The sequence below is a fragment of the Athene noctua genome, chromosome 18 (genome assembly GCF_965140245.1).
Source record: "Athene noctua chromosome 18, bAthNoc1.hap1.1, whole genome shotgun sequence".
Lineage (NCBI taxonomy): Eukaryota > Metazoa > Chordata > Aves > Strigiformes > Strigidae > Athene > Athene noctua.
This window is the reverse complement of record NC_134054.1, coordinates 14,116,713-14,127,817: the sequence shown is the minus strand read 5'-3', so window position 1 is coordinate 14,127,817 and position 11,105 is coordinate 14,116,713.

Genomic DNA, 11,105 nt, shown 5'->3' with positions numbered 1-11,105 from the left:
CGCCCCGCTCCAGGCTGCGAACGCTCCGCACAAAAGACCTTTTGTGTCCGAGGTTTCTGAATTTGCTGATTATTTGTAGGAACAGAAATACGGGCTGTTTGCGGGGGGGGAGAGAGGGAGGGACCGACCCGAGCGCCGCGTCGGGCGAGGAGACCTGAACGTTTCGGGGTATTTCCTTCCCCCCCCCCCGCCCCTCCCCGTCTAACCGGCGCGGCTCCGGCGGAAGGACAAAGCTGCGCCCTCGCGGCTCCGGTGGCAGCGGTCACGGAAGCGCCGCGAGTGGGCCCGGACCACCCGACGGCCCCGCCGGGGCGGGAGGGACCGCGGTGCCAGGCCCAGCGCCGGGATGTGCCCGAGGACGGGGCCCGTCCCGACCCCTGCCCCGACCCCTGCCCCTGCCCCGCTGCCGGCCCCGCCCGCGCGCGGCCCCGCTTTTAACAAAAGCAATTAGAGGTGACTCGCGGCCCCCCCTAATGACCGGCGGCGGCTTCCCCCGGGCGGGGGGCGGCATCTGCGGCGGGGCCGGTCCCGCAGCCCGGCCCCGGGCCCCCCCGGCGCCCCCCGCCCCGTCCCGCCCGCCCCGTCCCGTCCCGCGGCCGCGGCCCCGCCCACCCCGCGCGAGGCGGCCGCTCTATTTAGGTTCATGCCCTTATATGGCGATGAGCGCGGCGCCCCGCGGACGGCGCGCACCATATAAGGAAGCGGTGCCCGAGCCCGCGGTGAGGTGGTGAGCGCTGATTGGCCCGTCGGTATCGCAGCAACCGGCTCTCACGAGTGGAACGGACCCGCGACCCCCCCCCGGCGGGGCCGGGACCCCCCCCGGGGCCGCGGGGACGGAGCTGGCACCGCCCCGCTCCCACGGGCGACCCTCGACGGGACACCCGCCCCCCGCCCGGTGTGCGCCCCGCGCCGGGGCGAGCGCGGGGACGGGCGGTCGCGCCGTCTCCGGTGGGCACCGACGGCACGCGGGACCCCACGGCGCCCCCGAAGTGCGGCGGCAGCGCCGCTCCCTGCCCGGCCCCGTGTCCGTCCCACGCGGCGGGCGGGTCCCGGCGGGACGGGGGGGGCGGCGACACGGCACCACGCGTGGGCAAGGGCAGCGCGGAGCCGCGGCGTTGCGCGGACACGGGTGACCCCGATACGGGCCACGCAGACCGGGGGGGGCTTCGCCGTGACTCCCCGCGGGGCCGGGCCCCCCCCCCCGTCCTCTTCCTCCCGCCGAGGCGGTTGGGGGGCGGCTGCGCCGGGCGGGGCCTTCCCGGGAGGCCCCGGCGCCGTTCGCACCGTGCGTGGCCGGGACGGCGGTTTCCGCGCAGGAGGGAGACACGCGCGGGGCTGCGCGCACCCCCTCCGCGGCAGAACGCCTTCCCGTGCCCAGCCGTCGCGGTGCGGCCCTCCCAGACCCCCCCGTGGGGGCTCACCCCCCCCCCGGCTGCCGCACTCGCGGTTTTGGGGCGTCCCCTCGCTCCGCGAACACCCGCGACAGCCGCGGGCGGGCAGCGAAGCTCCGGCTGCGTGAGGCGGCGCCGCGCGGGCCCCAGCCGCGCCCCCACGCGTGTCCGCTCCGGCGCCGCGACGGGGCGGGGGGGGCGGCGACACGCCGCGGGTCCGTGGGGTCGAGTTTTCGTTGCGGTTTCGCCGCGGAGACGGTGCCCCGGCCGCGCAGCGCCGCGTCCCCCGCGCCCCCGGTTTCATTTTACTGATTTTATTTTTTATTTTAAATCGAGCGCGAAACCGGGCGCTGCGGGCGCGGCTGCGGGAGCACCTTCGCCGAGGCGGGCTGCGGCGGGGGGGGGGGACACACACGACACACCGGCCCGCCCCTCCGCCGCGCCCCCCCGGGCCCGGAGCCGCCCCGGTCCCCCGTCTCGGCGGGCACCGGGTGGGGGCTGCCGGCACGTGCCGTCCCGGTGCCGCGGGGGGGGCGGGAGGACCGGGCACGGTCCCCACACTCCCCCCACACCCCCCCACCGTCGCGTCGCAGGTGAGGCCCCGCCGGGGAGGCTCCGCACCGGCCGCCGGGCCCCGCCGCGCTGCGGGCTCCGCTCCGGTCCCACCGAGCCTCCGGCCGCCCCCCGCGCCGCCTGCCCCGGGCTCCCCGGGGGGGTCGGCGGCCGGCGGGGAGGGCTGCGCCGCTTCCTTGCCGTGTCCCGTTCGCCCCCCCCCTCCACGGCAGGATTCAGCGGGCTCCGCCGAGCAGCCATTTTCTGCAGCTGCGTCTGCACCGGAGCTCTGCCGGGCGGCGGGGCCGGGCGGCGGGCACAGCCCGGGGGGCCCCCCGCCCCCCCGCCTGCCGCCGCCACGGGCGCCCCGAGCCCGGCGGGGAGGTGCCGGGGAGCGGCGCGGCCGCGGGGCAGGGCCGGCCGTGACAATCCCACCCTTTCCCCGCCATTTTGTTACCGTGCTGGCGTTTTCCCAAAGCAGAGACAAGAGCGGGAGCCTTGGGAACGGGCCCCCGTTGTGCCGGGGCGGGCGCCCCCCCCGCCCCAGGCCTGGGGCCCCCCCGCACCCGCCGGCGGGGCCGGTCCCGGGACGCCCGGCGGCCGCCGGCTCCCGCCCGCCGGGATCTCCCCGCTCCCCGCCGCGGGTCGTGGCAGTTCGGGTCCACGCGGGACCCAGTCGCGCGGGGCTGGCACCGGTCTCCGGGCCGCTGTCCCCACCCGAGGGGGTCCCGGTCACCGGTTTCCCTTCCCGATGGGACGGGGACGCGGGGCCGGTCGCCTCCCTCCGCCGGCCCCACGGGCAGCGCAAGTGCCCCGACGGCCGGGGGGGACCGGCCCGTCGGGGAGGGGCTGCCCCGGGTCCGGGCCGCCCGGATCCGCACCCTTCAGCCCTGCCCGGTCCCGGTGGCGGTCCCGGCTCCCCGCGGGACCGACGCCAGCGCCGTCGCGGGAAGTCCGTGGGGAAGGCGCCCGGTGGCCCCGCGTGGGCCCGGCGGGGCGGACAGCGCGGGCAGCCCGGCGGGGAGCGCGGCGCGGGGGGGACGGAGGCGGCCGGGCCGAGCGGCGGGGCTGTGCCGGTGGCTGCCCCGACGGGGCGGGCCGGTCCCTCCACCCGCGCGGGGGCCGGTGAACGCCGGCGACAGCGGGGACGCGGCGGGTGGGGTGCGTGTCCCTCGCCCTACGGCTTCACTCCCGGGCCGGAGCGGGGGGGGGGCTCGGCCGTGGCCGGTTCTCGGGAGCGGCGGCGGAGGGCGGAGAAGGGGGCGGGGGGGCTCCCGCAGTGCTGCAATGCAGCGCCGAGCCCGCCGGCCCGGCCGCGCTCCGCCGCTGCTGCAATGCGGGTGTGAGCACCGCGCCGGGCCGGGCCGGGCCCCCCCCGCCCCGCCGGGCCGCCCCCCGCCCCAACCGCGCCGGGCTTCGCCTCTTCCCCTCTTTCTCGCCCCCGTTTCGTTTTCCTCCCGCTCCTGCCGGGACCGCGGGACGTTCCCTCCCGCGGCGGGACCGTGTCCCCGGGACCTCCCGCTCGCCCCGTGTTTGCCGAGGGAGGGGCGGGGGGGGCCCCATCCTGCGCCCACGGGCCACGCCACAGCCGCCCTGGCCCTCCCCGCTCCCCGGCTTCTCGCTGCGGCTCCCCCCGACGCCGGGATCGCTGCGAAGCCCCCGGTGCTGCGGGGCGAGTCCTCGGTCTCCGCCCCGCTCCGCTCCAAATTCTCCTTTGGGGGGGGGGGAACTCCCCACTCCCCACGTTACCCCCGGGCCGCCCCCCGGGGCCCCCTCACCCTCGCCGGGCCCCCCGCCCCGTGTTCCACGCGGGACCCCAGGCGTGGGGTGCGGGGTGCGTGTGTCCCCACCGCTTCCCCGCGGCTGTATCTGACACTCGGACACGCACCGCGGGGACACGCGGCACCGCGGCCGCGTGTGGGAGCTCCCGCAAAGGGGGGGGAGGCGGGGGGGCACCCTGAGGTGCGGGGGTGCGGCCGCCGGGGAAAAAACACTCGAGTGCCGCGGCGAGGAAGAATTCATCTTATTAAAGTCACCGCTGGTAAAGGACACAAACCCGGCGGGGCGCGGGGGAGCCTGAAATATCGGGGTGCGGGGCGTTGTCAGCCTGGGGGGGCCGGGCTAACCACCCCTGTCCTGGGGGTGACCCCCCTCGCGGTTTTGAGTCCCGCCGTAGCGGCCCGGGGCGGTGCCCAGCGCCCCCGGGGTTTTGCCCCCCCACCTGGAATTTTTTTTTTTTTTTTCCCTGACGCGGTGAAAATGGCACCGAGCGCGTTCCAGCTCCAGCTGCTGCCGGCGCGGACTCTGTTGTGTCTTCGTTTTCCAGATGAAAGCTCCGCCGAGCCCCTGAATCTCGTCCCCGGGCAGAGGTTCAGGGGCTGATCACGATGCCCCCCCCTTCCCGCCGGGATGCCCGGCAGCCCCCGCCGCGGCCCCGCGGGGTCCCCGCGCCGCTCGCACCCCCCCGCCCCTCTCCCGGCTCCTCGCGGATATTTCGGTCTCTCCCGAGCTACCGGGGACGCGCAGCGGGCTCACCAGTGCCACACACCGAGGCAGTACCGCCAGCCTGCTCTGCCTCGGCGGGGGGGGCTCCTGCCTGGCGGGGTGTGCCTGCCCCTGCCCCTGCCCCTGTCCCCGTCGCCGTCCCCCGCCCGGTGTGACACGGCTCCGCGGCGGGGGTTTGTGTCTGCGCTCCCCCAGGCAGGCTGCTTCCCGAAGGGGGGAATTGGGGGCGGGTACGGGGCCGTCCAGCACCGCAAACCCGCGCCGGTGCTGACGGAGGGGGGGTCGGGGATGAGCAGCTCCCGGCCGGGCCCCCCCTCGGGCTCCTCCCGTGCGCGGTCCCTCGCCGGGAGAAGGGCAGGGGGGGAGCACGGGGGGAGCCCACCCCTCACCGGCGTGGCCCCCGAAGGACGGGGCTCGTTCTCCGCAGCACACCCCCCCCGGATAACACCCCCCCACACACCCCTTTTGTGATTCAGCATCTCTCGGTCCCACGGAACGCCCCGTCCCGCGGGGGTGCGCGAGGCAGGGGCAGAATTCCCCTTTTCCAGGGAAAATAAACCCGGAGTTACGCCTGTTAGTCCGAAACCGAAGAGCCGATGCCCCGGCCGGGACTTTGTCCCAGGCTGAGGCGGGAGAGGGGAGGAATCCCCGGGGGAAGCTCGTCTCTGCTCAGCCCATGGCTCCGACCCCTGGGCCGGCGGGCGAGGCGAGTCCTCGCCGGAGTCACTCCCGAGTTCCCGCATCGTGGAGGAGCGGAGCACCGAACCCCGGAGCAGCGGGGCCGCTGCGGGCTGCGGAGCGACGGGAATGGAAAACCCCGGGGAAGGGGGGAAGAGGCGCTCAGCGCGGAGCGGGACACCCGGGGGGGCTCATCCGCCCGGGTTACAAATGGCTCAGGGGCAGGTTGAGCCCTTGAATTCCAGATAAAAAGATCATCCCACCAGCCGGGCGCGGGGGCCGGGGCACCGCTGCCCCCACCACGTCGCAGTGAATCTCCCTGGTGTGTCCGACGCTGGGGCCCGAAGGACGCAGGCGGGGGCCGGGGGGTGTCGGGGCTGGACCCCGCGCACCGGCGGGGAAACGCATCCCTGAGCCGCGCCGCGCCCGGATGGGTCCGTGCGGGGACTCCGCTTCATCCTTCGTTTCTCGACCCGCGTGGAATGACTAACGTGTGAAAATTAACGTTTACTACCGTAAGTGAAAATTACCATTTATTTTGTGCTTTGAGATGCTTCGGTGACTCTCTGATACCGAGCAAACCTTCCCTCTCCAGAGCTTATCTTTGGTACTTAAAAAGAACCCGACGCTCTTTTTTTTTTTTTTTTTTTTTTAGCCAAAATATCAATTATTTCTTTCCTCGGGTCGCCGTGGCTGTGAGCTCCGAACAGCTCCAGGAACCTGTGGAGCGCATCCCGGCCCCAGCGCTGGGAACGGGCGCCCTCCCCTCGGGAAGCGGGAGCGATTCCAGCGCAGAAAAAACACAGTGCCGGGAGCGGGGGGGGACACCCCAACCCCCCCAACTCTCCCGAAATCACCATCTCCAGGCTCACACAAAGAGCATTTTCAGGATTCCCTCGCTGCTCTCCGCCAGCGCCGGGCCCGGCCGGGGGAGCGCTGCCCGCCGCTGCCCGCCGCGCCCCGCCCGCCCCCACCGCCGGGCCCTCCCGGTGCCGTTTTGCCTTCCCCTTTCCCAGCATGCCTTTTGGGGGGGTTAACCCTTGCCGCATGGCAGAGCCCACGCCTGCAGCCGAGCGTGGCCATTTTAGCCCGCCGGCTCGCCTCCTCCCTCCCCGCCCCCCCGGCTCTTCGCCCCCCAGCCCCAGCGACGCTTTCTGACTCTCGAAAGCGGCCGGGGACAGATCCTGCCTCGGGGCTGGCGTGGCCGTGCCCATGGCACCGCGGAGCATCACTGGACCAGCCCGGTGCCCCCCGGACCCCCGCGCTCGCCGGGCCGCGGGCAGGAGGGGAACGCGGAGTCCGACATCGCACCCCGGGCTCTGCTGCTCGCGGCTCTCGGAGCAGCTCGCGGGCCGCGATTTTCTGCCTTGACAGAGGTAACTTCTGCAGCTGGAGTCACCCGGGTTTCCCTGTTCCCGTGCTTCATCAGCCGAAGCGACACGGTCCCCGCCAGGGTCCCCGCGCTGGGAGTCAGCGGGAGGGGAGAGGGGAAAACCCGAGGCCTTTCTCCAGGCAAAACCCCGGGCGTGGGCAAGTTGCTCCCTCTGGAAGATCATTCCAGGGCCGTCACCACCATTCCTCGAGCTGCGCATCCCCGGCTCGTCCCCGCTGCCGAGGACGATGGAGCATCCAGCAGCTTCCCGGGAGGGCGGGAGCTGGGGCTTTACACGGGCACAACGAGAATTTTTTGCTCAGCTCAGTCATTATATCCAACATTAAATACGTGTTTCAGCTTCCGTCAGCTCAGACCCTCCAGTCAAGCTGCCTGTTAAAGCATTTTATAATAATATCTAAATCTTTTAGATTTCTTTCCTCTGTCTGTAGGGCTTCCTTGCCCTGGCTGCTACAGCACAACGGCAATACCTCCTCCAGGCTCAGGTTATTCCCTTCCTCTCCTCCAGCTCAGCCCTTCCGACCGAAGCACACCGGTACCACAGAAGCTGCGTCCACGCTTGGGCCACGGCAACGGATAAACCTCCTGGAAATGGGGAGCGGGGCCGTGCCCCACTTCCCAGGCCGGCCCTGGGACAGGGAGCCCCTGACGTGGGCAGAGCTGGTGCCAGGGCCGTCCCTTCCCGAAGGGTCCCGGGTCTGACGGTGGTGCGGGGGGGTTTGGCACTTGGGGATCGTTTCCTTTCCCGCCCTTAAACCCGGCGGGAGGGACGGACGCGGCGCAGCTGCCGAAGCCACGACTCCCGGGATTCAGGGCGATTCCTGCCAGGCTGCGCTGCCTTGCACGCCGTGTTTTATATGCCTGCTCGCTCGATAAAAATAAATCTTCATGTTTGCAGTTTGCTTTAAGCTACATCAAGGTGTCAGCTGAACTGACGGCTCCCTCTGAGAAACGACTTCAGGAGGTGCCAGATTGCTCCCGGGTGAGCCTGGGCTCTCGCCCTGCGACAGGAGGTACCGGCAGGTCCCAGCCCGCCGGGAGGAGTCCTGGCTGCTCCCACCAGCCCCAAAACCTCCATTATGACAGAGACACCCGTTTCTTTCCCATTTGCACCCAAAGGTCCATCACGCAAACACCCCTCCAGCACCCTCGAGGCCCCACGTGCCGGCACAGACCCAGGGACGGCTCCTACGAGCAGCTACACCACCAGGACCCTCTCTCCTTCCCCGCACCCATCTGCAGCCACCACGGCCCCTCTCCCACATCCTCCAGCCCCGTCCCCCTCCCCTGTCACTCCCCGCAGCGATCAGGGAGATCCCTCCCTGGCAGCGCAGCGAGGGGGGGCCCAAGGCCGAGCCCCCACCTCCTCCACACAACATCTTGCTCCTGCTCCCGCTGGCCGCGCTGACGCTGCCCAAGGCCGGGCTACGCTGCCGGGCCGGGTTCGGGTCACACGTCGCTGGTGGCAGCCGCCTCCTGAAGGCACAAGCTGCTTTGTTTTGCTTTTAAGGGGATTCTCCCCAGCTCAGGGTGTGGGGAGCAGCTTCCCCGCGCGCAGGGGACCCCCCCGGAGCCGCTCGCCGAGGCTCTGGGAGCGCCTGGAGATGGTCCAGGCTGTGCCCGGCTCTGTGGAGCCTTTTTCCTCTTCTGGTGAAAATGTAAACAGAGCAGTGTCCTTGCGGTCGTCTCCTCCCGACACAGATCTTGCATGAATCTGGGCTGAATCCAAACGATCTTATCTGCGGAGGAGACTGAGGATATCCTACCGCCAGGCGCTCTCGGCTGTTCAAACCAGAGACGGCCCCGCAGGATGGGGGAGGCGAGGGGATGGGGCAGAACCGGGGGAAGCCCCATCACCACCCCCCTCACCCAGCTGCCCCAGTTCAGCACAATGGGGGGGGCTGCACCCCAGTCTCACCCTCCCACAGCCGCTCTCCCAGAGGGACACCAGCCCCACCAAAACTCCTGCAAAAATCCTCCGTGTCGGGCCTCTGCTGCTGGACCAGTCCCATCGGATGCAGTTTCAGTTAAAATGGTTTATAGGGGCCAACGCGTGCAGGGCCGAGCTGTACGGCCCCCACCGCGCTCAAGGGGACGGGTCTGGAGAAACGCAGCCTGAACAGCGGGCTTTTTTTTTTTTTTCCCCCCCCCCCCGACGTGACCATGAATGCTTTACCTTGTTGCTGCCTTCTCCAGCGGGGGAGAGATGCTGAGGCCGCCGCATTCAGCAAAGTCACCCAATCAGCTCCTGACATCGCACGGCGAAATGACAGAGAAAGGAAACCCCCCCCAAAACGCCCGCAATGACTGCCTGGAGGAGCGGCCCCCACCCACCTATGAGCGAAAGCACCGAGTGCCCCAACGGCCTGGGAAATCCTCCGCTTCCCACCGCGAACGGGCACGGGCACCTTCGGCCCTTCTCCAGGCAGCAGCTCCTCCCACGTTCCCAGTGCGGACCTGGAAGTCTCCCAGTCCCCACGAGGCTGTTTCTTACTCTGATTAAAAGACGTCAGCTGCGTTGAGTGTTCAACATCCTCCTCCTTAACAGCATCCTCACCCCGGAGATCCAACCTCTTCTGCCAAGCCCCAGCGCCCGCCCTGCCAGCTGCCCCGTGGCCGTCACCTGGGGACGGGGTTTCTGTCACCTCCCGTGGAGCGGGGACAGCACCAGCACCCGCTGAAACCGCGCAGGGCCCCGGCAGGGGAGGGCCGGCGCCTGGATCCCAACCCAGCACCGGTGCACACACTGGTACCACCACGGCTGGGCAGGGGAGAACCTGAAAGCGGCTTTACAGCACAAATTCGAGCCCCTCCTCTCAGCACGGCCGCATCCAGATGGATGCCTCAGACCCCTTCAGAAGAGCTAAAATACAAACACAAATTCTCCTTTTAAATCAGCAAATGTTTGTCTGGAATAAATCCAAACCAAGCAGAGGTTAACACATTCCTGGGAAAGCCATTACGCGTAGGGCGCCCCAGTCTCCCTAAGGGAGCGCGGTGATGCTCCACCTCGTCCCGGATCCCTTCGATAACCACTGGAAGTCATAGTGGACTTCACAATAACTGGCTCAGGAACGGGCATTTTTCTTTGATGCACTTAATACGGAAAGATCACGGGTATGAGCGAGTAATTCATATCCTAACCATCCTCATCTTCCCCGGCCAATTGGCACAGAGCAAGGGGAGGGCGGATCTTTTAAACCAGTAGCTACTTATCACACCTTTCACTGCACAGGAAGCTGCTGGAGTTCTGATAAACATGATCAAACTATTAAACTAAGAAATATTTGGCTATGTGGTTTCCGGGAAATGGTGCCTCAAACAAACCACAGCTACGGCCAGCAGAGACAATATTTTAGGTGCTTCTACAGCTCATGGAGCAGCGGTGGGCGTAGGGAAAGGAAGCCCAGACCGAGAGGAACGTTGCTTCCTTAAAAATGGGCGACGCAGTACAATCCGTTTTCAAAAATGTTAATGAGCTAAGCTAACTGTAAACCTGAAAAAAAACAAAAAAAAATTTAATTGCCAAGAGTCTCCCACACCTCCAGACTAGAGAAGGAAGCTGCTGACCCGCCTCGCGACAGCAGCAGCGATGCTCAGGCTTTGGCCAGGAGCCTGTGAGCCCACATTTAGAAGACACATCCTGCTATTTGCGAGAAAGCCCGCTGGTTTCGTCTACCTTTGTCTGGCTGAAGAAAAAGTTCTGCTTTTGCAGAGACTCTGCCCCAGAGCGAGCCCGCCTGCCCAGCCCCGCTCCTGGACTGGCTCCTGCCGCTGTCTGTCGAGCGGCACTTCCCCTTTCATAAATCACATTTTGCATTCTGAGCATGCGTCTCCTCTTCCATGCCATTTTTGTTTTCAGATAACCATTAGCTTAATTAATCAAGGGAAATGCATCATTCCTGATTGTCTGCTCTGCCAGCTCAGCCCGGGACAGCGGGGAAACGCCTCCCACCGAAGCATCCCCGGGCACCCCCCGGCATGCCCAGCCCGTGGTGTCCTGCCCCGACAGCCTCTCCCCAACACCCTGGGCCGCCGCTGCCCCTGCCCGCCACCACGCAGCCCCGCTGACACGTACAGTTGATTAAAACCCTCCGAAGATTCAGCGCAGCTAACAGGAAAAACGTGGATTTAAGCCAGAGTTCCCCTACTTCTACTCGCTCTCCGCGCGCTTACAGCCAGATCCCGGGGGCTCCCCGCGGGCAGGTGAAAACCGCAGGCACCGAAGACAGCGCACAAGTTCCTATTGACTTTGGCGCATCAGCTGAAACAAGAGATGCACCGAGCTGTCAGCGCTGACCTTGCCCGCCCCAGGGAGCTGGGATGGAGCCACCTTTCTGGGGCGAGCTCCCAGAAGCCATTCCCACCAGCACGCCAGCACACCAGCAGCAGAGCGGCGCTACAGCACATCAAACCCAACATCTGTGACAACGGCATCCACGGCTGAGATCGTTCCACCCGGGTACAAGCCTCCAGGCCTGTCCCAGCCGAGCACGGGGCATCCACACGCTCCGTGGCTGCTTTTCCTGGGCTCTACCCCACGCCGCCTGGGAGAAGAGCTCCGGCTCCGGCACGAGAGCGTCTGT